Genomic DNA, 24,600 nt, shown 5'->3' with positions numbered 1-24,600 from the left:
CCATAAAACACTTCAGTAAATGGCTTCTGAGAGCAGGAAAGCGATAAAAAGGGTAAATAATTCATAGATTTGAGCTCTGACATACTTCAGTGAAGGCGTCATTGAGCAGAGATAATGAAACAGTAAAAGCTAGATTTAAATATAAAATAAAACTGGAATATCTAAAAAAAAAAAAAGTCATTTTTTATGAGACGTAGGACAGATGCAATTATCTAATCCATTTATTTTCACCTCAGAGGTCCTTTAAGTTTGGCAGAGAGTTGGACAGATAGTTGGTAGGTGTGTGTATGAACCTAAAGGTGCGTACACACATTGGATTTTTCCAAACGACCGGTCATTTGAACGTCAAATCAGGCGTGTTTACAAACTGTCATTCAGTTGACAAGACTGGTTTTGACGCATCCACTTGGTGGATCGGTCAAATCCAGTGTTATCAGCTAAACGATCGTATGTACACATGCCCGATTTGACGTCGAAACGACCAGTCGTTTGGAAAAATCTGACGTATGTACCTTTAAAGCTTTGTACAGACGCTAGATGGTTCTCAGTCAAGGAGATCATTAAGGGCCTTTTCTAGCACGTGTATGGTGGCCCCGAAGTGTCGGAGAGACCTGGACTGCTAGATCATCTAGTCTGAGTGCTGGCCAAGTCCATTGTTCTCCTTTCTTACTCTTCCCGCTCTGTGATCCGTTACAATGCAGAGATGTGAACATGCTTGTAGAGCTGTATGGGTAGTGTGTTTACATGTGGCAGCACAGCAAAGTGCATAGAGTGAATGCACTCTGATGATTAGGATAGGGAGAAGGCAGGGGGCAAAGGTCCTAAGGTCAATTAGGGGAGAAAAAAAATGAATAGGATTATGCTACAGATCAGGAGGAAATCTGGGGTTCATTTAGTATTCACAGCATAGTGCAATTTTTTAAACAAACACTTTTACATTTCGTGGTTAGAAGCACCTATAATAACTCATTCTTGTAGATGGGTGTTATGAGGCCTGGAGCGAAAGCCTCATAACACCCATCTACAAGAATGTGGACAGATATGATCCAGCAAACTACAGAGGAATCTGTGTCCGCAGCACACTGGGGAAACTCTTTAACAGCATCATGAATAAAAGGATCCTCTCCTTTCTCACACAGCAGGACGTACACTGTAAAAGCCAATCCGGGTTCACGCCAAACCACCGCACAACCGACCACATCTACACACTGCACAGCCTAGTCAAGACCTATGTCCAAAGCTCACGTGGCAAAATACACGCTTGCTTTGTGGATTTTAAGAAGGCGTTTGACTCCGTCTGGCACCCAGGCCTTTTCCTAAAACTCTTAGAGAGTGGAATAGGAGGAAGAACCTATGATGTCATCAAGAGTTCATATACTGGGAACCAATGCAGTGTGAAAGTGTATTGGAAGAGAAGCGCATTCTTCAAGCAGGGTCGTGGAGTCAGGCAGGGCTGCAGTCTGAACCCAACACTAACATATACATTAACCAACTGGCTGTAGCCCTGGAATCCTCCCCAGCTCCAGGCCTCCTCCTGCATGACCGTGAGGTGAAGTTCCTGCTGTATGCAGATGACCTTGGGCTGCTCTCCCCAACAGAGAAAGTGCTACAGGATAGCCTGGCAGTATTGGAGAGTTTCTGTACCACATGGGCACTACCCATCAACCCAAAGAAGACAAAAGTGATGGTGTTCAAGAGGAAGAATGGAAATAAAACCCCCACCTCCACATTTATATTAAATGGCTCCCCACTGGTGTCCACCAACAGCTACACCTACCTGGGGCTGGAGATCAATCAGGGAGCTTTAAACCGGCAGTAAAAGCCCTAAAAATAATAGCCTGCAGGACATTCTATGCCATCAGAAGACAGCTTTACCACCTAAAACCACCAGTGAGTATGGGTAAAGATATTAGACAGCATCATCACCCCAATCCTGCTCTATAGCAGTGAGGTATGGGGCCCGGTCACATACCCTGACTAATCAAAATGGGACTCCAGTCCAACAGAAATCTTACATCTAGAGTTCTGCAAGTATCTTCTCCAAGTCCATCGCAGCACCTCAAACTCAGCCTGCCGGGCAGCGCTAGGTAGATTCCCACTATGGCTGACTATTCAGCAGAGGGCACTCTGATACTGGGCGCATATACAGAGCAGCAGCCCCAGCACTTACCACCATAAAGCTGTCTACCAATCACTACAGAGGGAGTACACAATGGCTCCATATCTGGAGAGGGTACACCACCACAAAGACAGACCCCGAGTCTGTACCATCTGAGTGCCCGCAGCCTGGAGATAGAGACACGGCGCCACAGACAGACATGAAAGCCCCGGGAGGAGAGACTGTGCAGACAATGAACAGGGGATCTTGGAGGATGAGGCCCACTTCCTGCTACACTGCAGCAAATACACACCTGTGAAGACTGTCCACTTCCAGAGACTCGGACCAGATCCAAGATTTTACCTCCACAAATGAGGAGAGGAAACTCTACATCCTACTGGGGGAGGAGGAAACCACTGTGCAAATAGCTGCCCGATATGTCATTGCCTGCCACCAACTGAGACGAACATGATACCACATGGACTGTACACCCCCAATACCCCCTATGGACTGTATATCCCAGTCCCCCATACTGTCCCTTACATTCTCCACACATCTATGGACTATATACCCCAACCCTCTATATCCTTCCCCTATTCCCACAATCCAACCCCCCCCCCACCCGTTAATGTTTGTTTTGCTTTGGCAATGCTAAATGTATTTGGTCCAGCCAATAAAGCTTTTTTGGATTGCATTGGATTGGATAACAAACACTCCCTGAAATACAGACCTCCACAGCTGTAGTTTGCTAAGAGACTATGGTATGAATGGTATGATGACACTACTCAAAGCAGCATCACACACAGCTTGGTTGTAAAGGGAACCGGAGTATAAAAAAATAAATGGAATCTAGACTAAAACGTTCAAAAAATTATAGAAGACTACAATAAACCAAGAGAGGAATGCATTTTGTATCACCCCGATAGCTTATTAAAGGGCACTACAGCGAAAAATTATAACATTTAAAATATGTGCAAAAATATACAAATAAGAAGTACACTTTTTCCAGAGTAAAACGGGCCATAAATTACTTTTCTCCTATGTTGCTGTCACTTACAGTAGGTAATAGAAATTTGACAGAAGTGACATGTTTTGGACTAGTCCTCTTTATGGGGGATTCTCAGGGATATATTTATTTTCAAAAGCACTTAGTGAATGGCAGTTGCTCTGTCCACAGTGGCGGCGCCGCGCTGGTGCTCTTACCCAGGCTTCAGCCCCAGCTGGCGACTCATTAGCGCCCCCCCCCCCCCCTGCGGGAGCAGGAGGAGAGCAGCGCAGTGGAGGGAGTGTAGTGGGCAGCGGCGGAGAAGCGGGCAATCTTCCCCCCCCCTTCCCTCACCTTAGGGCTCTCCCTCCGGAACTAAGTGTTGTGTGGCGTTTGGCAGCGGGCGGAACTTACCTCCGTCTCGCTCCAAGCGCCTGTAAGTTTTCCAAGAGCCACTGCTCTGGACCAGACTAGCGGCAAATCATCCCGCGCCTGCAACGAGAGTCACGGAGGTAAGTTCCGCACGCTGCCAAATGCCACTCAGCACTTAGTTCCGGAGGGGGGGGGGGAGAGCGGGGAGGGAAATCCCTAAGGTGAGGGATGGGAGGGGGGGGGGGGAAGATGGCCCCCCCTTCCCCACACAGCTCTCCCTCTTCTCTGCTCCTCTCCTGCTGGGGGCACACCTGGCTACCTATTCTGGGGACACATCTGCCTACACACACTGGCCACATATACCCCTGCCTACACACACTGGCCACATATACCCCTGCCTACACACACTGGGGACATATACCCCTGCCTACACACACTGGGGACACATACCCTGGCTACACACACTGGGGAAATATTCCCCTGCCTACACACACTGGGGACATATACCCCTGCCTACACACACTGGGCACATATACCCCTGCCTACACACACTGGGGACATATACCCCTGCCTACACACACTGGGGACATATACCCCTGCCTACACACACTGGGGACATATACCCCTGCCTACACACACTGGGGACATATACCCCTGCCTACACACACTGGGGACATATACCCCTGCCTACACACACTGGGGACATATACCCCTGCCTACACACACTGGGGACATATACCCCTGCCTACACACACTGGGGACATATACCCCTGCCTACACACACTGGGGACATATACCCCTGCCTACACACACTGGGGACATATACCCCTGCCTACACACACTGGGGACATATACCCCTGGCTACACACACTGGGGACATATACCCCTGGCTACACACACTGGGGACATCTACCCCTGGCTACACACACTGGGGACATCTACCCCTGGCTACACACACTGGGGACATCTACCCCTGGCTACACACACTGGGGACATCTACCCCTGGCTACACACACTGGGGACATCTACCCCTGGCTACACATACTGGGGACATCTACCCCTGGCTACACACACTGGGGACATCTACCCCTGGCTACACACACTGGGGACATCTACCCCTGGCTACACACACTGGGGACATCTACCCCTGGCTACACATACTGGGGACATCTACCCCTGGCTACACATACTGGGGACATTTACCCCTGACTACATATACTGGGGACATATACCCCTGACTACATATACTGGGGACATATACCCCTGGCTACATATACTGGGGACATATACCCCTGGCTACATATACAGGGCACATATACCCCTGCCTACATATACTGGGCCATATAACCCTGACTACATATACTGAGCACATATACCCCTGCCTACATACACTGGGGACATATACCCCTGCCTACATATACTGGGGACATATATATCGCTGCCTACATATACTGGGAACATATACCACTGCCTACATATACTGGCGACACATACCCGACTACATATACTGGGGACATATTCCCCTGCCTACATATACTGGCGACATATACCCGACTACATATACTGGTGACATATTCCCCTACCTACATATACTGGGGACATATTCCCCTGCCTACATATACTGGGACATATACCCGACTACATATACTGGGGACATATTCCCCTGCCTACATATACTGGGGACATATTCCCCTGCCTACATATACTGGGGACATATTCCCCTGCCTACATATACTGGGACATATACCCCTGACTACATATACTGGGCACAATACTATTCAAGCTTGGCAGTGAAAAATTCAAAGCGGTAGGCCATACGCTCCCAGTGAGCCAACATAAATGACAACTCAATGAAAATATCAAAAATGTATTTATTAGATCCACAATTTATACTAATAAAAAAATATATTAAAAATCACATGGGATGGCCACCCCGTCACAACTCACCCACTCAAACCACCACGTCACACCAGCAAACACCGGCATCTAACGCTAATAGCAGACCTACAAAGTTATGCAGAATCTAATAATGTATCCAAGGTATGCAATGTCCCTGCAGCGAAGAGGGAAAAGGGCAGAAAAGCAAAAGAGGCTGATATCAGACACAGTCCAGCATCATATATACAAGCCTTGATGTTAGTATTGCAGAGTGACATACGGTAAGCAGTTCATCCATCAGCAGCAGCGCAGCAAGCAGGATGGTGATAAGTCAGATCAGCCAGGTTAGTTCATCAAGCAGGTGTGTCCATAGACATTATCACAAGACTTACACAAAAACACCTTACACAAAAAAGAACAAAGTTCCCCCTTACTAATCATAAATAACTGGCTTATAGAGCAAATGCCTAGGCATTTTTTGACATATGACTCAGTGTACGAGTCAATATTTTACATAGGGGCCTGTGACCTTGGTTGGCTGCTTGTTTTTAATTGTTTTTAATTGTTGAGTTGGCTATTAATAAAGATTTTTCATCTTGATTCTATTGTCTCAGACTGTAAACTTTACAATTGCTCTATAAGCCAGTTATTTATGATTAGTGAGGGGAAGCTTTGTTCTTTTTTGTGTTGGTTAGTGTAATTGGAGGTCGATGACCTCTTTCCTCCTGTTTATTTAACCTATTTAGGTTTATTAGGTAATTATTGTTGCCTGAATATGTCTGCTCGTTTGTTGTGGCGCTAATATTATCACAAGACTTCACAGCATCAAATTCAAATACAGTGAATGTTCATCTCAGCAGATCATAGCAGAGCTTCAATGAATGCCTCACCATGCTCTCAGGCTGCAGAGGGGATACCACTCCAAGCTCGCTGGAAGTCTATGCTGTGGGGTAATAGCCTGCAACTCCAGCATAGGATGCAGTGCAAGATGCTGTAAGCAGGTGTATTTGTCCAGACTGTGTTCAGCCACCATCAGCGCTGAGGCCATTCTGAGTGTGGAGCCAGGTGGCTGGGGGAGGCTGATGGCAGAAGCCTCACCACAGTGTCAGAGCGGCGTGGCATCCCATGCAGAGGCAAATGGCTTCCCCAAAGTTTCACCGGCTTTCTCAAGGGGCGTGGCCAGCATTGCCTACAACTTCCTCTACTCCATAACTGCACACATAAGACAAAGTTACATAACTATTACAGATAATATATATATTATATATATATATATATATATATATATATATATATATATATATATATATATATATATATATATATAACATTGACTAAAGAAAAGACAGCCCATTATCAAAATACTGTGATCCCGTGGGTAAAACAACCCCAAGGAGCACATAGGGGACAAAACCTCCTAAAAAAGGACTTTACTACTGGGTAGGGCTGATATGACCAAAAATTGCCAAGAATGCAGCTGGCACACAGGCCGGAGTTCAGCGCCAGTCCCACGGGCCGCAGGGTACCCAGCGGCGACCCCTACACAGGCAGAAAGTGGGCGTAACTTGTCTGCTCATTAAGGCCAAGTGCCTCGCAGGCTTGCAAGTTATAAATCCACCGTGACTCACAACGGAGGAGGAGTCTATCCAGATTCCCTCCCCTTATCGTGGGATGGATGCGATCCAGCACTATATACTGGGCACATATGTCAAACTACATATACTGGGCACATATACCCCTGACTACATAGACTGGGCACATATATCCCTGACTACATATACTGGGGACACTGGCTGCTTGTCATTATGTGCATTTACTAGTGAAAAGCTGTCTCTTATGTGAATTTACTGGCGAAAAGCTGTCCCTTATGTGCATTTACTGGTGAAAAGCTGTCTCTTATGTGCATTTACTAGTGAAAAGCTGTCTGTCATTATGTGCATTTACTTCATTTTTTTTAATGTAACTACATTAGCTGGTACAACTAGTTAGCTTTGCCCACATGTCATGACCACACCCCCTTTACTCGCCGCAGTATGCGAAGCGCGCAGCAAATTCCCCCCTGTAAGCCCCCCCTGCCAGCCCTTGTGTCCCCTTTGAGCGCCCCCCCCCCCCCCCCAAATCTGAAGCTGGAGCCGTCACTGTCTGTCCAACTGCCAAAAAAACTGTAGGGAGCAGGGAGGCTGGCCAGCATCATTGTTTAAATCCTTGAAATGAGTCTTTTAATGCCAAAAGATAATATCCTAATATTCTGCTTAATAAGCTAGCAGGGTGATAGAAGACTACAATAAACCAAGTGAGGAATGTATTTTCTATCAGTTTTAAACGAACAGGATTGGAACTGTACATAATGTAGGAGTAAACCCAGCCATAGAAAAGTGATACAAAATTGACAGAACAGAACTGGAACAGAATTGTACACATCATATATGTGAACCCAGCCATAGAAAACTGATACAAAATTGAAGCAAGCTAATGAAAACTGACAGGACTAGAACAGAACTGTACACATTTTATAAGTGAAGGAAGCCCAAGTCAATCTTCTCTATGTACGATTGAAGAAAATGTACATACGTGTCATCTTAGGGCCCGTTCAGACTACAAAATGCGGACCGCAACGCATGCGGACCGCAACGCGTACGAACGCACGCATGTCCGCGTTCGTATGCGTTGCGTGGCTGATCCCATCACTGAAAAGTGAATGGGACAGCCGCGCGTTTTTGTAAAATCTGCGTGCAGCATGCGTTCCCGGACCGCACAGGTCCGGAACGCATGCTGTGTGAACATCAGACATTGCACTCTATGCAATGTCTGATGTCGTGCGTTTTGGCCACCTGCACGCATTTCCAAAACGCGGCTGGAAACGCGTGCAGTGTGAACGGGCCCTTAGAGTTTTACTGACCATAAAACACCTCAGGATGCATTTTTCATTGAAATCTTCCCTTTCTTCCCCTCTTAGGGGGTTGCAACAATATTGCCATCGTCATATTGTTACACTTTGTATACTTTGGCTATCATTCATAAAGGAGCTGTCGGTAAGTTGAATCAATGCGGGAAAACACCGCTGGCGGTGTTTTAGACCTCTGGTTGGGCATTTATAAAAAAAGTATCCATGTGCGGTAGCAGTGCGGAGATTCCCCGAACTAGGCAGGCGGTAGGCTTGCGGAGACACGGAAGCTGCCAAGTTGATACATTTCTCCGTGTTCCGCTCTGCTGCAGCTGCCTGGGAGGTCTGTGTGTCTCCATTCACTTACATTGGTATCGCCACATCAGAGGGAGCGGTACTTACCGACCTCACACCACTTGCGGTGATCTTTATGAATTAACATTTTGCTACATTTGTTCCGATAATTACCGCACAAGGCGGTGATTTATCACTCTGCTCGGTAGTGTCATTTTTTCATGCGGAAAGAGCCTTTATGAATGCTGACTTTGCTAAGTGGTCGGTAAAGTCAGCTGTTTTAAGCATTTCCGCATGCGGAAATGCTTTATGAATGATAGCCTTTGTCTCCTTCTTCCTCCTCTGCTATTAAAGTTTATGCAATGTATTACCATTTCATGGATATTTTCGGTTATCCTATCATAACTGTTGCTGTTCTAATTAAGTAATCATTTTATTGTATTCTGACTGTCATATGCTGTTGAATATATAGGGAAGCATTTAAGCGTCAGAGTTTATACGTACACGAATGACAGCACCTTGGATAGGTATGCATCGGTCTTCAACAACAACAATCACATTTATAGCACCTCAAACATTCACTGATCAAAGATAGCACAACACAGAAGTAGCTTGATGTGGAAAGGTGCAAGAAAGCCGATTTTGGTGCAGCGCTGCACTAATCATTTTGGTGCCTGGAACGTTCTGTGCAGGTGGTGAATTACAGCGCCTAACCCTCCTGGCTACGGGTGTGCTCGCACATGCGCAGACACCGCTGACCTGGCCCAGGGTGGCAGCTGCTACAGAGGAGTCACTGGGCAAGGGACACATATCGGGGGCTTCCTCCAGCCCCTGGAAGCATAAGTAAAACCTTGTTCAGACTATACGCGCTGCTGTGCACACTTTGGCAGCGTGTATAGTGTGCGACACGCAAAAATGGTAGAAGGATATAGACAGCCCTTCTACTGTTACAATCTTATGCACTGCGCGGCAGTACGATGCGCTATCGCTACATGCATTTTTCAAGAATCACAGCGCTGACCCATTCAATGTAATCAATGGGATCAGCAGCGCAGATAGCGTGCGATCATACGCGTTGCGTTCGGATTGCACAGCCATCTGTGCTAATTGATGTGAACAAGGCCTGAAATCTAATTTTTTTTCACCCAAAGAATTCCCAGATATATCCTTTAAAGGAACTCTAGGCTCCCACAGTGATCTGCAAACTTGGCTCTTCAGCTGTTAAGGAACTACAAGTCCCACAATGCATTTGCCTTTATGAATCATGCCTGTGGCTGTCACTCCTGCAATACATTGTTGGACTTGCAGTCCCTTAACAGCTGGAGAGCCAAGTTTGCAGACCACATCCTCCATAGACCTTCATCTGAGAAGACTGACTTAAAAAAAAAAAATGAACAAATAATGCTTGAAGACACTTTACAATAGTTTGTAATATCCCTGTGACCTCATCATTCTCTCCTGGCAGTTAAGGGCTGGTTCAGACGGGCGTTTTTGTGGCGTTTAACGCAGCGTTTCAGACGCAGCGTTTTTTGGGATCTACTGCCATCCCATGCAAGTGAATGGGAGCGTTTAGAGCTGGCTTTTGCAGGCTTTCATGAAAGCCTGGCAGTAGATCCCAGCGTTGCGTCTAGTCTCAAAAGCAACATGCTGCTTTCAGAGGCAGTAAACGCGAGGAAACAATAGCAGAGACCAGAACTGCTAGCCTTGAACGCTTTTCAAAAGCTTTCAAAAGCTAGCTTTTAAACGCTGGCGTTTAAACGCTGGCGTTTGAACGCAATGCCAAGCAAAAGCTCAGCAGACGCCAGTGTGAACCAGCCCTAAGAGTATTGGGAGCGGTGGATGGTACCACCTGTATGCAAAACTATAATTCCTGTGAGACCTAAAGAGGATTGTAAACTGCAACTACTGAACACTGATATCCAACAGATGCTGTCACTTTGTAGAACACTGTAGACAAACACGCTGTTGGTCAGTATGCAACAACAGAAGAATTTAAAGGAGAATATATTCTACATAGTACATTTGTTCCAGACTTAAGTGCACTATAAGTTTATTTTTTCCTATGTTGCAGTCACCTACAATAGGCTATAAAAAATTTGACAAATGTGTCAGGTTTTGGATTAGATCTTCTCCCCATGAAGGATTCTCAGGTCGTCTTTATTCTCAAAAGTACTTAATGATGGTTCCTCAGTCCAACTGCAAAAATAGTTTGCAAATGAGTATGGAGGACGTCTGTTATCTTTGTATAGATCCTTTCCATATGTTGTAAATATAATATAATATATATATATATATATATATATATATATATATATATATATATATATATATATATATATATATATATATATATATATATATATATATATATATATATATATATATATATATACCCATTGAATATACAGAATACATTTAGATGAGTACATATACAAACATTAAATATACAAAGAACCACTTTCACATCTGTAAAACGCATTCTTTATTTCTAAAATTACAATGGCAAGATTACTATGAGGTTCCAGTATGACTGAACTGTGGTCTGCCAAATGACTTCCTCTGGCTTGGTGATGTGGGCGGGGAGGATAGATATTCTTTTGTGTGGCGGGTCCAGCCGGTGGCCAGCGATTCCGCCTCACAATGCACTGACTGAAGAATTGACAGAATCCGGGGGTACAGATATTCATGCATGCGGTTATACAGGCCTTCATTTACTGAAACCCACTGCTTTTCCCACAGACACTTTCTCAGCAGCAGGGCTGGATTTACCATAAGGCACTGTAGGCACGTGCCTACAGGCGCCTGATGATGGAAAGGCGGCTCACTCCGCTCTATGAGTGCCTCCCTCTCTTACCTATGCAGAGTCACGAATGGAGTGAAAATGACAGGCTACTCACCCGACTCTTAGCATTCCGATGACGAGATCTACCTTCTACCGGGGGCACCTCTAGCTACCTAATACTTTGGGTCACTTATAGCTAATTAATACTGAGGCTACCTGTTGTCTACCTAATACTGTAGCTACCTATGCCAGTCAAGGGAGCAAGGGAGGTGCGGTTAGGCGGGGGTTTGGTGGGTGAAGTCTAGGGTGCCATGACATCTGTGCCTATAGGCTCATGAGATGTAAATCCGGGCCTGCTCAGCGGCTTATTAGTAATGCAGCAATTCAGCTCTGCCACTACACAGCAGCATCTTATCTCTCATCATCATCATCATCATCATCATCATCTCTGCATTCTTCATCTGTAACTCATAACTGGAATATAACTTACAAAAGTAGAGATGAAAGCATTATGATAAATCTCAACTGGAACTTTAGGTTTGTCTCCCTTGCATTTTTCTTTGTTTCTTTTGTAATTCAATCACCCTCTTTCTCCAGCAGTGTGGGGCTACTAGCTCAGCTGCAGGTCTCAGCCAATAGGATGTCTCTACAGTCTGACTTTATCGTGTTAAAACAGCAGAAGTCATTATTGGCACTGAACTATCATCACTGGAACTCTTATAAGACTCGTATAGGACTTGCAGTATGAGAAGTGCCAAAAACATTACCAAGGACAACACTCACCATGGAAACGACTTGTTTGAGCTCTTTCCACCAGGTAGAAGTTTTAGTTCAATCCACAGGGCTGGTTCACATTGGGGCGATTCTTCTGTGCTTTGCTGATCGCCGGCGATCAGAAAAGCGCTGCTACAATGTATCCCTATGGACACATTCACACTGCAGCGGTTGAAATATCGATTAATTGCAAACGCACTGCATGTAGCGTTTTGGGGGCAATTGAGTACGTACAAAAATTATCCGAGTCCAACTTCTCATTTTGCATATAACAATGTTGTTGATTGAAAGTATGTAACAAAGGAACACGATCGCGAAAAAAGTAGGCAGTTAAAATCTGACAGAATTGACGGTTTTGGACCAGTCCATCTCTTCATAGGGGATTCTCAGGGTTTTCTTTGTTTTCAACAGCATTTCCTGTACCGCACTTGCAAAATCTAACTGAAAAACAGTGTACAATGATCATCGCAGCACTGGTAAGAAGTTGATGGTTTTGACTTGCGACCATATTCTAACCTCTGCAGGTAAAGCCTACAAGGGTGCCTGAGCATTCAGTACACAGGACTATAGGCTATTACTCGACTTCAGCGGGTTTAGGAAGCAGTCATTGCAGAGACGCTGCCAGACAGTTTGGTAAGAAAGGCTGCATACAACGCAGAGGTTTTTAGGCCTCGTTCACATCACAGCGTTTCTGTGCGCTTTTCACAGCGCATTGCCCTGTGCGTTCTGCAAGGTACTGATTTTCCCATGTAATTAAATGTGCCTGGTTACCATCTATGCCTTGCACTGAGCTGCGTTACAAAGCAGTGTTGCATGCAGTTCTGTGCATTGAGCTGTAAAGTGCACATCAATGCAAGTGAATGGGTGCGCTTTTTTAGCACACAGATGCGCATACAAGCGCATGCGGTTTTTCACCCCTAATTGCAAAATGAAAACAAAGCTTTACTGACAACTGCTACAATAAGCAAAACATGCTTAAAAAAAAATCTCACTGCATTGCACTGAAACGCGCACCGTAGTGCACACAAATGCATGCGTTTTTTATTATGCGCTTTTACGCATTTCTCAGCGCATCCAATGTGAACGAGGCCTTAAAATGGTCTTGTCATCAAATTTCACCTATAGTCTAAAGCATTAAAAACAGCATAAAATTAACAGCTAAAACCATTTGACTTGTTTTCAAGGGTTAAAACTCATGCTTTACTTAGCTGCTCAATTGATAAGTCTGCCACAACCGGATCTACTATGTTTGGTACACACCATGCAATTTTCTGTCAGATAGACGTTTCAAATCGATAATTCCTGACAGGTCTGATCTGATTCCCAACCGTTTTTCTGATTAATTTTCTGATCAAGTCTATAAAACATTGATCAGAAAAGTGACGGAAATCAAATTGGGCCTGTCGTAAATTAGCGATTCGACCTGTCTATCTGATGGAGAATTGCACAGTGTGTACAAGACATTAGATTGAAAGTGTATAAACTGTGTCCCAAAGAAGACAGAAAGGCTCCTGCTTTATTGGGGGGGGGGGGGGGGGGAGCAGAGAACTTTATTCTATTTCCACACTAATTGGTTCTCTAAAGGCCCATACACACGTTCAACCAAACTGCCCGATTGTCATGTGATTTTGGTGTTTTGGACAACAATCAGGCGCGTGAGGGGTGTGAACACCTGGCAAACGACTAGACGAGCAGCTGATAACAGGCGGTTTGCCCAATCCATCCGGTGGATCAATATCACATGACTGTTGGGCTGAGATCGTGCAGTTGGCCACGTGTGTACAACATCGTTTGAACTAAGCACTGGTTTTAAATGCGGCCATGTCGTGCAGTCCATCATTTCACTTGCATGCGCAGTGTGTAAATGAGTTGATCATTAACCATTTCAGCCCGCGGGGATTTTTCACCTTATGCATCAGGGCAATTTTCACCTCACATTCATTAGCTAATAACCTTATCACTACTTATCACAATTTATTGATCTATATCTTGTTTTTTTTCCGCCACTAATTAGGCTTTCTTTGGGTGGTACATTTTGCTAAGAATTATTTTTTTTATAAATGCATTTTAACAGGATTAATAAGAAAAAAATGTAAAAAAAAAAATTCATTATTTCTCAGTTTTCGGCCATTATAGCTTTAAAATAATCCACACTACCATAATTAAAACCTATGTATTTTATGTGCCCATTTGTCACGGTTATGACATCATTTAAATTTTATCCCTATCACAATGTATGGCGCCAGTATTTTATTTGTAAGTAAAAGTAAGTGTATTTTTTCCGTTTTGCGTCCGTCACTATTTACAAGCTTATAATTTAAAAAATGTTGGTAGTATACCCCCTTCAAATGCATATTTAAAAAGTTCAGACCCTTAGGTAACTATTTATGTCTTTTTTATTGTAATTTTTTTTCCCCCACTAAAAATTTTATTTGGGTAATATTTTGGTGTGGGAAATAAACAGTTAATTTTTAATGTTATATGTGTAAATTGTAATGTAAAAAATATGTAGATGTAGTTTTACTATTTGGCCACCTTCATTTTTTTTCCCTCCTTGTGCTTCTCGCTAAGCGGAAGTACAAGGGGGATGCGGAAATTTTTCCGGGCAGAAAAACTGAAGCCTCTTGTAAGAGCGCTTCGGTTTTTCTGTGGGGGACACGGATCGGTGATCGGGAACCACGTTCCCGTTCACTGATCCCAGGGCTTCCGGGGGACACCACAGGGGCACGGGGGCGCACGGCACCGCAGCAGAGCAGCCGCCCGGACGTGAGCTTCACGTCTGGGTGGCAGAAATAGTTAAATTAGTTGGTGCTGGAAAATACAAGTTATGTAAATGGTTTGTCATGGTGTTCTTCATGTCGTTGGACGTGTGTACAGCTGTACATTAAGGGCTCATTCACACTAAGGGTGTTTTGCCCTTTTTTCAAGCGCAGGCGATTTTCAAAATCGCCCATAAAACGCTTGTGCAAGGTTCATATCAGCACGTTGCGCCCGCTTTGCGGTCGGCAAAGCGGTGCCTGTACCATTTTTGGGGCGTTTTTGCTATAATGGAAGGTATACCAAAAATGCAAAAAACGCTTACAAAATCGCTTTGTGCAGCGATTGCGTTCGCGTTTTTAAGAATACATTGTATTTATTCTTTTCCGGGTCAAAGTGTTCACTTTCTGACTTGCGTCAGGGAGTGAATTACAAAACCGCTCTGGAAAAGTGCTTAGCCAGAAAAGCACCTTTACCAGAAACGCAGCGTGCAGTGGAACGCCAGGAGATTTGGGAAAAAAGCGCAAAACTGTTTTTAGGTGTGAATGAGGCCTAAGAGTACATCTGATAATTTTTCCTGCAGCCAGCAATGATATCACTCCGCTTCAGTGAGGTGCACAAATGCAATCAAAAGGCATCAAAGCACTCTCATACGGATTCAAATTCATTTTTTACTGTGTTTAAATGTAGTATTGTAATCCATTTTTTTTTCTTCCTCTAAATCAAAGTAAACCCGGAGACGAATAATGAAAAAAAAAAAAAAAAAAAAAAAAAAGAATATATACACATATATACACACATACACACTCATCTGGGGCTTCCTCCAGCCCTCTTCGGGCTGATTGGTTGTTTGCTGTCCTCCCAGGCTGCCTGGATCCCCCGCTAGGCGGCTTGGTAAATTATCCAGTCGGGGGAAACTGTGCATGCGCGGCCAGGCCACATGCGCCCCATGACAGTGAGCGAACATTATGCACCTGCGTAGTACTACTGCGCAAACACAGAACGCTCCTGATGGGGGGCGCGCCTGAGGCCAGACGGTGCCTGCGCCAACGGGACCATACAGGATGAATTACAGGGTCGCCTAGTGGAGGATAATGGCGGCCGGGGAGGCCAGCAACGTATCAATGAGCCTGAAGGGGGCTGGGGGAAGATAAATAGAAATATATATATATATATATATATATATATATATATATATATATATATATATATATATATATATATATATATATATATATATATATATATATATATATATATATATATATATATATATATATATATATATATATATATATATACATACACACACACACACACACACACACACACACACACACACACACACACACACACATATATATATCAGTGTAGCTTACTTACCACGGCACAGTGAGAGAGTTAACTTATCGCTTCATTCCTTAAGTTTCCTCCTCTGTAGTTATTTTCACACGCAGTTAATTAACAGTCTGTCTTTAACTTTAGAATTCTGAAGTTATTTTAACCACTTCAGCCTAACTGGACGAAAATTTTCGTCCAGTTAGGCTGCGCGCACTCCCGCGGGTCGCGCGCGCTCCTGCGGGCCCCCCTGTGCGCGACCCCGCTGCTGGCCGTTAGCCCATCAATCAATTATAAATCCCTTTCACTGATCGGACCCCCCCCCCCCCCCAGGGAGAAAAGCCGGCAGCGTCGCTGCGGCTTTTCTGAGCTCTGGTCTTCTTTCTTCTTTTTGACTGTGGCCATCTTGTGGCCAATTAGCAAACTACACCAAAAACACACTTTGCATTAAATAAATAATAATAATTGCAGTATTTGTATAGCGCCTTTCTCCTGTCGGACTTAAACACATTTTTAAACATGAAAAATCCCCTGTTTACCTCCCACACCAAAAAATACCCACATACAAGTTTTAATAAAAAAAAAAAAATTACAATAAAAAAAAACAAAAAACAAATGGTTACCTAAGGGTCTGAACTTTTTAAATATTCATGTCAAAGGAGTATATCAATATGATTTATTAAATTATGGGCTTCTAAATAGTGATGGACGCAAATTGAAAAAATGCACCTTTATTTCCAAATTTAATATCGGCGCCATACATTGTGATAGGGACATAATTTAAATGGTTTAATAAGTGGGACAAATTGGTAAATAAAGTACATAGGTTTTAATTATGGTAGCATGTATTAATTTCAAACTATAATGGCCAAAAGCTGAGGAATAATGATTTTTTTCCATTTCTTTCTTAATATTCATGTTAAAATGGATGTACAATAAATTAATTCTCAGCAAAATGTATCACCCACAGAAAGCCTAATTGGTGGCGGAAAAAAACAAGATATAGATCCGTTCATTGTGCCGAGTAGTGATAAAGTTATTAGCAAATGAATGGGAGGTGACAGTTGCTCAGATGCAAAAAAATTTCAACCCTGTAGGCTGAAGTGGTTAAGGATTGAAGAATTAACTTTAGGTTTGCCTGAAGTAAAATGTTTCCTGAATACTACATGCCTTCTCACCATGGTGATGACTCTAGAAATGTTATTAAAGACAGTAGATAAGCTTAGCAAATTGAGGCCAAAGAGAGACAGTTGAGATAAGAGCTTCAAAAGACAGTGCTGTCCACCACTATACAAAGCAGAGCTCAAAGAAGTTCTTTTGCATAGATAACAACTAAAGTTTTTTAAGGGGGCCATACACTGGTCGATTTCAGCCTTTGATCAATTGATCGATCGTTTTGCGTCCGATTTCCATCGTTTTGATCTCTCTGACAGGATGGAAGATCTAGGTCGATCTGCTGCTGGCAGCAGATCGATGGCCCATAAAGTTGAATTGGATCTAATGGTCCAATAATGCATTTAGATTGATTTCCAATAGATTTTCATTCTGAAATCTATTAGAAATCTGTTCCTAGTGTGTGGCACACATCAGATAGATTCCTGTTAGATTCGACTTGACAGGCCTCTGACAGAAATCTGATGGTCGAATCTGCTGTAAATCTATAAGTGTATGGCCACCTTTAACTCTTCCTGTACTGAAAACAATATGAGACTCATATTTTATTTTAGCTGTACTACACATGCAAATCATATCAAGTATCAAGTTTATTTTCACTTCAGATTCCCTTTAAGTTTACCTTTCTTATGCTGCTGCTCAAATACCAGAACAATGATTAAATGAATTCTTGCTTGTAAATGTGCGGGACAGACGGATCCTGCTGAGGACTTGCCGTTTGAGCTTGTGGTTTGCTTTAGAAATTTGAGCTTCCGTTTTAAGTTATTTTTATTTTTCTATTTCTTTCAGGTTCTCCTAGCAGGCTATGTCCTCCCACATTATCCTGTACTCAAGTGCAGTGGGGGTGTCTCGGCACCCTGCAGAGAAGAAATATAGGCGACAGAGACGGGAGCCCAATAGTGTAGTATATTAATGTACAATTGGTGAATAAAATTGACAAAATACTACTTACAAAGGGGGGTTGCGAGGGCAACCAACCGTAGGAAGCATAAACCCGACTCCATTCGGGGTAGTCCCAGCCGGGACCTGGACGCTGTCCTTGGAAAAATGCGGACAGTAGTCCACTGTGGTGACCCACAAGTGGTCTGTCACCACCCCTCAGACACTGATTGTATGGGGGTAAACTAAGCACAATAGAGGTAAAGAGGTGCCCTGATTGAGATAAAAGCATCTTAAAACAGCTTAAAGTGAACCTTAAGCCAAAAAAAAAAAAAAAAAAAAAAAAAAAAAAATTAGTTTTACTCACCTGGGGCTTCTACCAGCCCCCTGCAGCAGTCCTGTGCCCTCGCAGCCACTCACTAATCCTCTGGTCCCCCCGCTGCCAGCTAGTTTCGTTTTTGCCGATAGGCCCGTCAGGACTGGCCACACGTAGCTTTTTCCGCATTTCTGACTGTAATTAGCGCTATTGCGGACCGCAACGCGTACAAATACGCGTTGCCACATTACGAACGCATAGAAACCGTTATTGAGGTGGCTTACCTCAATAACGAAATCTCTGTATATAACAAAAGATTTTTATTTAGCACAGGCAATGCGTTTTGCGGGTCCGAGCCCGCTTCATCAGGCCAATAAAAGTGCCAAATGACTGGATCAATATAGTAGAGGCGCTCCCTTTACTATTTCGATCCAGTCATTTGGCACTTTTATTGGCCTGATGAAGCAGGCTCGGACCCGCGAAACGTGTTGCCTGTGCTAAATAAAAATCTTTTGTTATATACAGAGATTTCGTTATTGAGGTAAGCCACCTCATTATTTTCTCATTTTTAAGCGTTTTAGATGCTTTTATCTCAATCAGGGCGCCTCTTTATTTTTATTATCCTGTACTGAAGACTAATTATACACAAAAAAGCCTGCAAAACAGCTTACAGCACAAGAGCACAAAACTTCTATTTATGATCAAAATAGAAACAAGCTTACTCATCACTGTGAAACAAGCTGTAGAAATTTTACGGTTTAAACTTTTAACATATAAAACATCCTCTATTTTATAAACGTTACAAAGTAAACTGCCCTATAAAATACAACTCAAGTAAAATATGGGAGGGCTGGGGGGGGGGGGGGGGGGGTTTCATGGGTAAACGCAAGCACTACTATGGAAACGCGGGTTACTCCACCAATGGGCTAACAGGCAGCGCTCCCCTGGTAATAACGTCAGTAAGACGTTTACTGTATCTCGCCCATGCTAACAGTTTGCACCTGTAGGTATGCAGCTATGTCATTTGCACTCCATAATTATTGTACAGCACCACTTAATTGCTTTGATGTGCTCTGTAAAGCACTGCACACAAAGTTAGCATCATGGAAATATAGTATACAAGAATTATAAAAGATTTAAAAAAAAAAATCTTAAATAAAATTTAATAGAAAATGTTAAATTAGTGCAGCTGTAAAGGAAAACTAAACAATGAGAGAGTCTGTGTTTAAGTACTAAAAATGCGCTTAATTACTCACTAAGCTCATACGGAGACCAACTAAAGAAAAAAAAATGTAATCATTTCCTCATTTTTGTACTTGTTAGGTCAGAACAACAACAGGAAAGACTGCATGGTAAACAAGTTTTGGCTTGGTTTAAACTACTCCATGAAATAAAACAATACCGTTTACTAAAATAAGGATGAGGAACAGGCAGCACTGACTTGGGGTACATTTTATTTAGTCCTGATTCACAAGATCAGTGAAGTAAGGAAATTATTTTTTATTTATGTATGTATGTACAAGGATCCGCTTATGATCTTTTACAAGCTTCCTCTATAATAAAACCTAACTGTCCCTGCATCATCCTACCTGTCCCTGGCTGTGTGTCCGTGGGATTTTGTACCGTGCATGTGCGCAGTATAGACAGCCGTTGGGACAGGAGGACGGGCCAGGGAGCTGGGCGCGCACTGACTGGCAGCGGTGGCATGAAGAGACCTACTAGTTTATCAATAAAGAGAAAGTCTGCACTTAGAACTTCATTGTTTTATGTATGCATTTAGCTGGTTTGAGGGGTTATTATGACTCAAACGTGCGGAGGCAACCTAAGGCCCAGTTTCCATCTCAGCGGGAATCGCGCGACTCCCGCTCACCGCAAACTGTTTTTAAAACCCGCTTAGCACATGTTATCCTATGGCAGTGTTCTCACTGCCACGATAGTGGGAGTTTTGGGTTAATCGCAAACTCATTACCTACAGCCTTTTGGCTGCGATTCTTGAGCGATCGTGATTAGCATGTATAGAACCGCTGACCACGGTAATCGCTAGCGTTTTGTGATTTTGGGTGTAAATGGAGCCTTGTAGCCTGGGTCTTTAACGCTGATGATGTGGATAGTGCACCATCTTTGCAATGAAGTCACAGTGGAGGATATACAGAGAACATTGCACTGGTATTTTTCTTGATTAAAATAAAGATTCTAACAGGCTGATAAGGACAACTGTTTCACTTTTGCTCTAGTTTTCTTTGCATCGGTCTCGGCAAATCAACCTAAATTACTGCAACGTTAAGTCATTAAAACTATATACGAATTATTAGCATAAAGTTAAAAGATTACTGAACTAATATTACCCAGTCTAGTTCTCCCAATGCTAAAAAACACTGGAGGAGGGGCCCTTGATGATATGATACTACTAGATGTTGTATATTTGAGAAGGGTAATTTCTTACCTTCTCAGAAGGACAAACCATTATTTAATGGAAAAAAGCAATGTTTATTTATGCACGTTAGACAACGCATTTCACGGGTCTTGGCCTGCTTCCTCAGGTCAATGCAAGTGCCTGTAGAACTTTTGGTTACGAATGTGAGCACCCGGCCACGCGTCTGCTTCTACCCATTCCTATCCACAATAGTGCCTTGCTTAGGGCGCTATTGCGGACAGGAACGTGAAGAAGCAGACGAGTGGCCAGGCCTGTTGCGGAAAACGAAAGTAGCTGGCGGTGGGGGACAGGAGGATCTGATGGAGAATGCGCGGGCACAGGATGGCTGCAGGGGGCTGGTAGAAGCCACAGGTGAGTAAAACTTTTTTTTTTTCAGTCTTAAGCATCCCTTTAAGCTTACAACACTTGCACCATTGGGCTCCTGATCTCTCTCATTCACAGAGACTTGGTTACGTGTAACCATCAAAGATCTAAACTTTTTCTAGTTATCTAAATGCTCAACCAATAATTAAAGAGCAGTCTACCCAGCCACACTGTGTGCAGAGAGAGAAGCCCCTGCCTGCACTTGTGCAAGTATCAGTACATGAGGAGGATCGGCTTATAATGGTACCCATTACTGTCTATGGGAAGTGTCTTAAAGAGAGTGAAGTGAGAATAAATCTCGCTTCAGACCTCATAGATAGCAGGGGCATGTGTGCCCCTGCTAAACCGCCACTATCCCGCGGCTTAACGGGGGTCCCTTCACCCCCAAATCCCCTCGGTGCAGCAGGGGAGCGCTTCCTGGTTGGGGCAGGGCTAACCGCCGCAGCCCTGCCCCACGCGCGTCTGTCAGCGCGTATCTCCGCCTCTCACCACCCCTCTCAGTCTTCCTTCACTGAGAGAGGTGGGGGAGAGGCAGCGATGCGCAGCTGATAGACGCGAATGGAGGCAGGGCTGCAGCCGTTAGCCCTGCCTCCAGGAGCGACCAAGTGTTGCAGTGGGGGGTTTGGGGGTGAAGGGACTCCCGTTTAGCGGCGCGATAGCGGCGGTTTAGCAGGGGCACACATGCCCCTTGCAACTATGAGCTCTGAAGCGAGATTTATTCTCGCTTCAGAGTCTCTTTATGTCCCGCCTCCAGGCAAAAAAAAACCTACTGCTTAACCTTCACCTATTTTTTCAAATATATTATCAAATTTGATTAATGTGTGGTGCAGCTCTAGTCTGCCAGGATGAACAATGAATAGAGGATCTATCAATACATAGCTGTACATACACAACATTGAAACACTGATGATTAAACTGAAAAAGCTAACAAATTATAGCCAATCTCCATATCACAAACTTAATAAATCCTTAATCCAACCAGGAAACTAAACATCCATTCTTGACGTTCCTAAAGAGACACTGAAGCGAACTAATTTTGCCCATTTTACCTTATAATTCGTTTCAGTGCTCTCATGACAAGTAAACCGCCGCATCCCCGCCGCAAAACGAGGGCTGCAGAGCCCCCAAATCCCTCTGAAAATATCCACGACCAAAGAAGTGGTTATTTCCCACAATGCAACTCAGACATTTCCCACAATGCAACTCACAGACAGGGCACCTAGGTACTGACATCACACTGTGGGAGAGGTTTCACCACAATATCAGCCATACAGACCCCCCTGATGATCCAATGTTCTTCCCAGAATTTTTTTCCAGCCGGGTGGCATGAAATAGTAGCCGGGTGGGGCAATATGAGAGAATGCAGGACTGGTGCTTCTCTGCACAACTCTGATTACAGCATAGGAGGAGGTGAGCTGATGGCAGTCAGGTGCTCATCGAAACTAACCGGGTGGAGTTCCCTGCTATAAGAGCCTGGGGAGAACACTGATCTATTTGAGAAAAGGTAAAGATGGGAAAGGGGTTATCAGCTACTGATTGGGTTATTAATGTATCCATACATCAGGTGACTTAGTGGCCGATCGAACATCCGATCGAATCGGATAAAAGTCAGTGCCACCAAGTGCATGCCTGACTGACAATGCAACCGATTTCAGGACAAAACTGGTTGCATAAGTCGATCACACATGCTGCAAGATGTAGGGCCGACTTGCTTAATCAAGTGTGTGGCGGTAACTGCGTACAATTTTCGTGAAGGACGAAACCCCCCACGGTGTCTCCCCAATGTTAAATGTCCGCCCTGGTGCCCAGTGCAAGTTACCTGTCCGAGGCCTTCGCTTGTCCCCGCTGGCTCCGGGCGCACTCTGCTCTCCATACACTGGCGCCCCATGTGGTTGCCTAGTAAAAGCACACGTGTGACGTCAGACATCCCACACGTGACCACGTGGCATGCATATATGGAGAACAGAGTACAACCGAAGCCAGCGGAGGACAAGCGGACAGGTAATTTATCGCTTACACTGGGCACTGGGGGAGCATCTAACATTAGGGGGATAGCGTCGGGGTGCAAGACCGATTCCTGATCAATTTCAGCATGAAATGGTTTGGGAATCGGCCTGCAGTGTATGGTCAGCCAACAGATCTCTCTCTAAGAGATTTGTCTCTTGGTCGAATCTGCCCATCAATTGCTAGATGTATGGCTAACTTAAGGCTAATTTTGGGGGGGAACCAATTAACTTATCAGTATGGTTTTGGGATGTGTGAGAAAACTAGAGAGCCTGAAGTAAACCCACGCAAACACAGGAAGAACACACAAACTCCTTGCAGATATTGTCCTGGTCCTTCACCTCCTGTGGCATCAGAAGTAGTCAGGGAAAATCTCCTCAAGAAGCCATGAAGTAGCAAGGGCTTTACCCTTTTACATGTTTTGGCTGAAATTCAGAAACCTTCAACAGCTAAAAATATTTGTGTTAGCTAGTATCTGTGTGGCATGGAGCCATACTCACTGCAGAGCAAGATACCGCTTATCTACTAAATTAAAGCACAGTGTCCAGATACAGTTACTTGGTTTCAGTATAGCATTTCTCATTTATGTGTCATTCACTTATGAATCCCATTTACAGACGGGCCCCTCTTCATACTTGTATGTTACATGATCATTTACAAAACTGAGCCACCTTCTGGGGAAAAAGCAGTAGTCATTGCCCTTATTAAATCCACTTCTCCCAAGTTTTCTCCTAGGTGATATGTTCACATCTTAATTTTTGAAATCTTAGCAATTAAAGTGTAAGTGTGTGTGTAAGTGTAAGTGGGTGTGTGTAAGTGTGTGTGTGTAAGTGTGTGTGTGTGTGTGTAAGTGTGTGTGTGTGTGTGTGTGTGTGTGTAAGTGTGTGTGTGTGTGAGTAAGTGTGTGTGTGTGAGTGTGTGTGTGTGTGTGTGTGTGAGTAAGTGTGTGTGTGTGAGTGTGTGTGAGTGTGTGAGTGTGTGTGTGTGTGTGTGTGTGTGTGTGTGTATAAGTGTGTGTGTGTGTAAGTGTGTGTGTAAGTGTGTGTGTAAGTGTGTGTGTGTGTGTGTAAGTGTGTGTGTGTGTGTGTGTGTAAGTGTGTGTGTGTGTAAGTGTGTGTGTGTGTGTGTGTGTGTAAGTGTGTGTGTGTGTGTGTGTGTAAGTGTGTGTGTGTGTGTGTGAGTGTGTGTGTGTGTAAGTGTGTGTGTAAGTGTGTGTGTGTGTAAGTGTGTAAGTGTGTGTGTGTGTGTGTGTGTGTGTGTGTGTGTGTG

The 24,600-nt window shown here is 44.0% G+C and overlaps 1 protein-coding gene across 5 annotated transcripts in view; it reads right to left on the bottom strand.

Annotated features, from left to right (window-relative positions):
- B4GALNT1 (beta-1,4-N-acetyl-galactosaminyltransferase 1) overlaps positions 1 to 24,600 on the bottom strand; it is a 223,828-nt gene that overhangs the window by 111,962 nt on the left and 87,266 nt on the right. The gene's annotated exons all lie outside the window — the stretch shown is intronic.

Source organism: Hyperolius riggenbachi, chromosome 2, assembly GCF_040937935.1.
Source record: "Hyperolius riggenbachi isolate aHypRig1 chromosome 2, aHypRig1.pri, whole genome shotgun sequence".
NCBI lineage: Eukaryota > Metazoa > Chordata > Amphibia > Anura > Hyperoliidae > Hyperolius > Hyperolius riggenbachi.
Note: the sequence above shows the minus strand (reverse complement) of the source record. Positions and strands in the feature narration are given on the sequence as shown.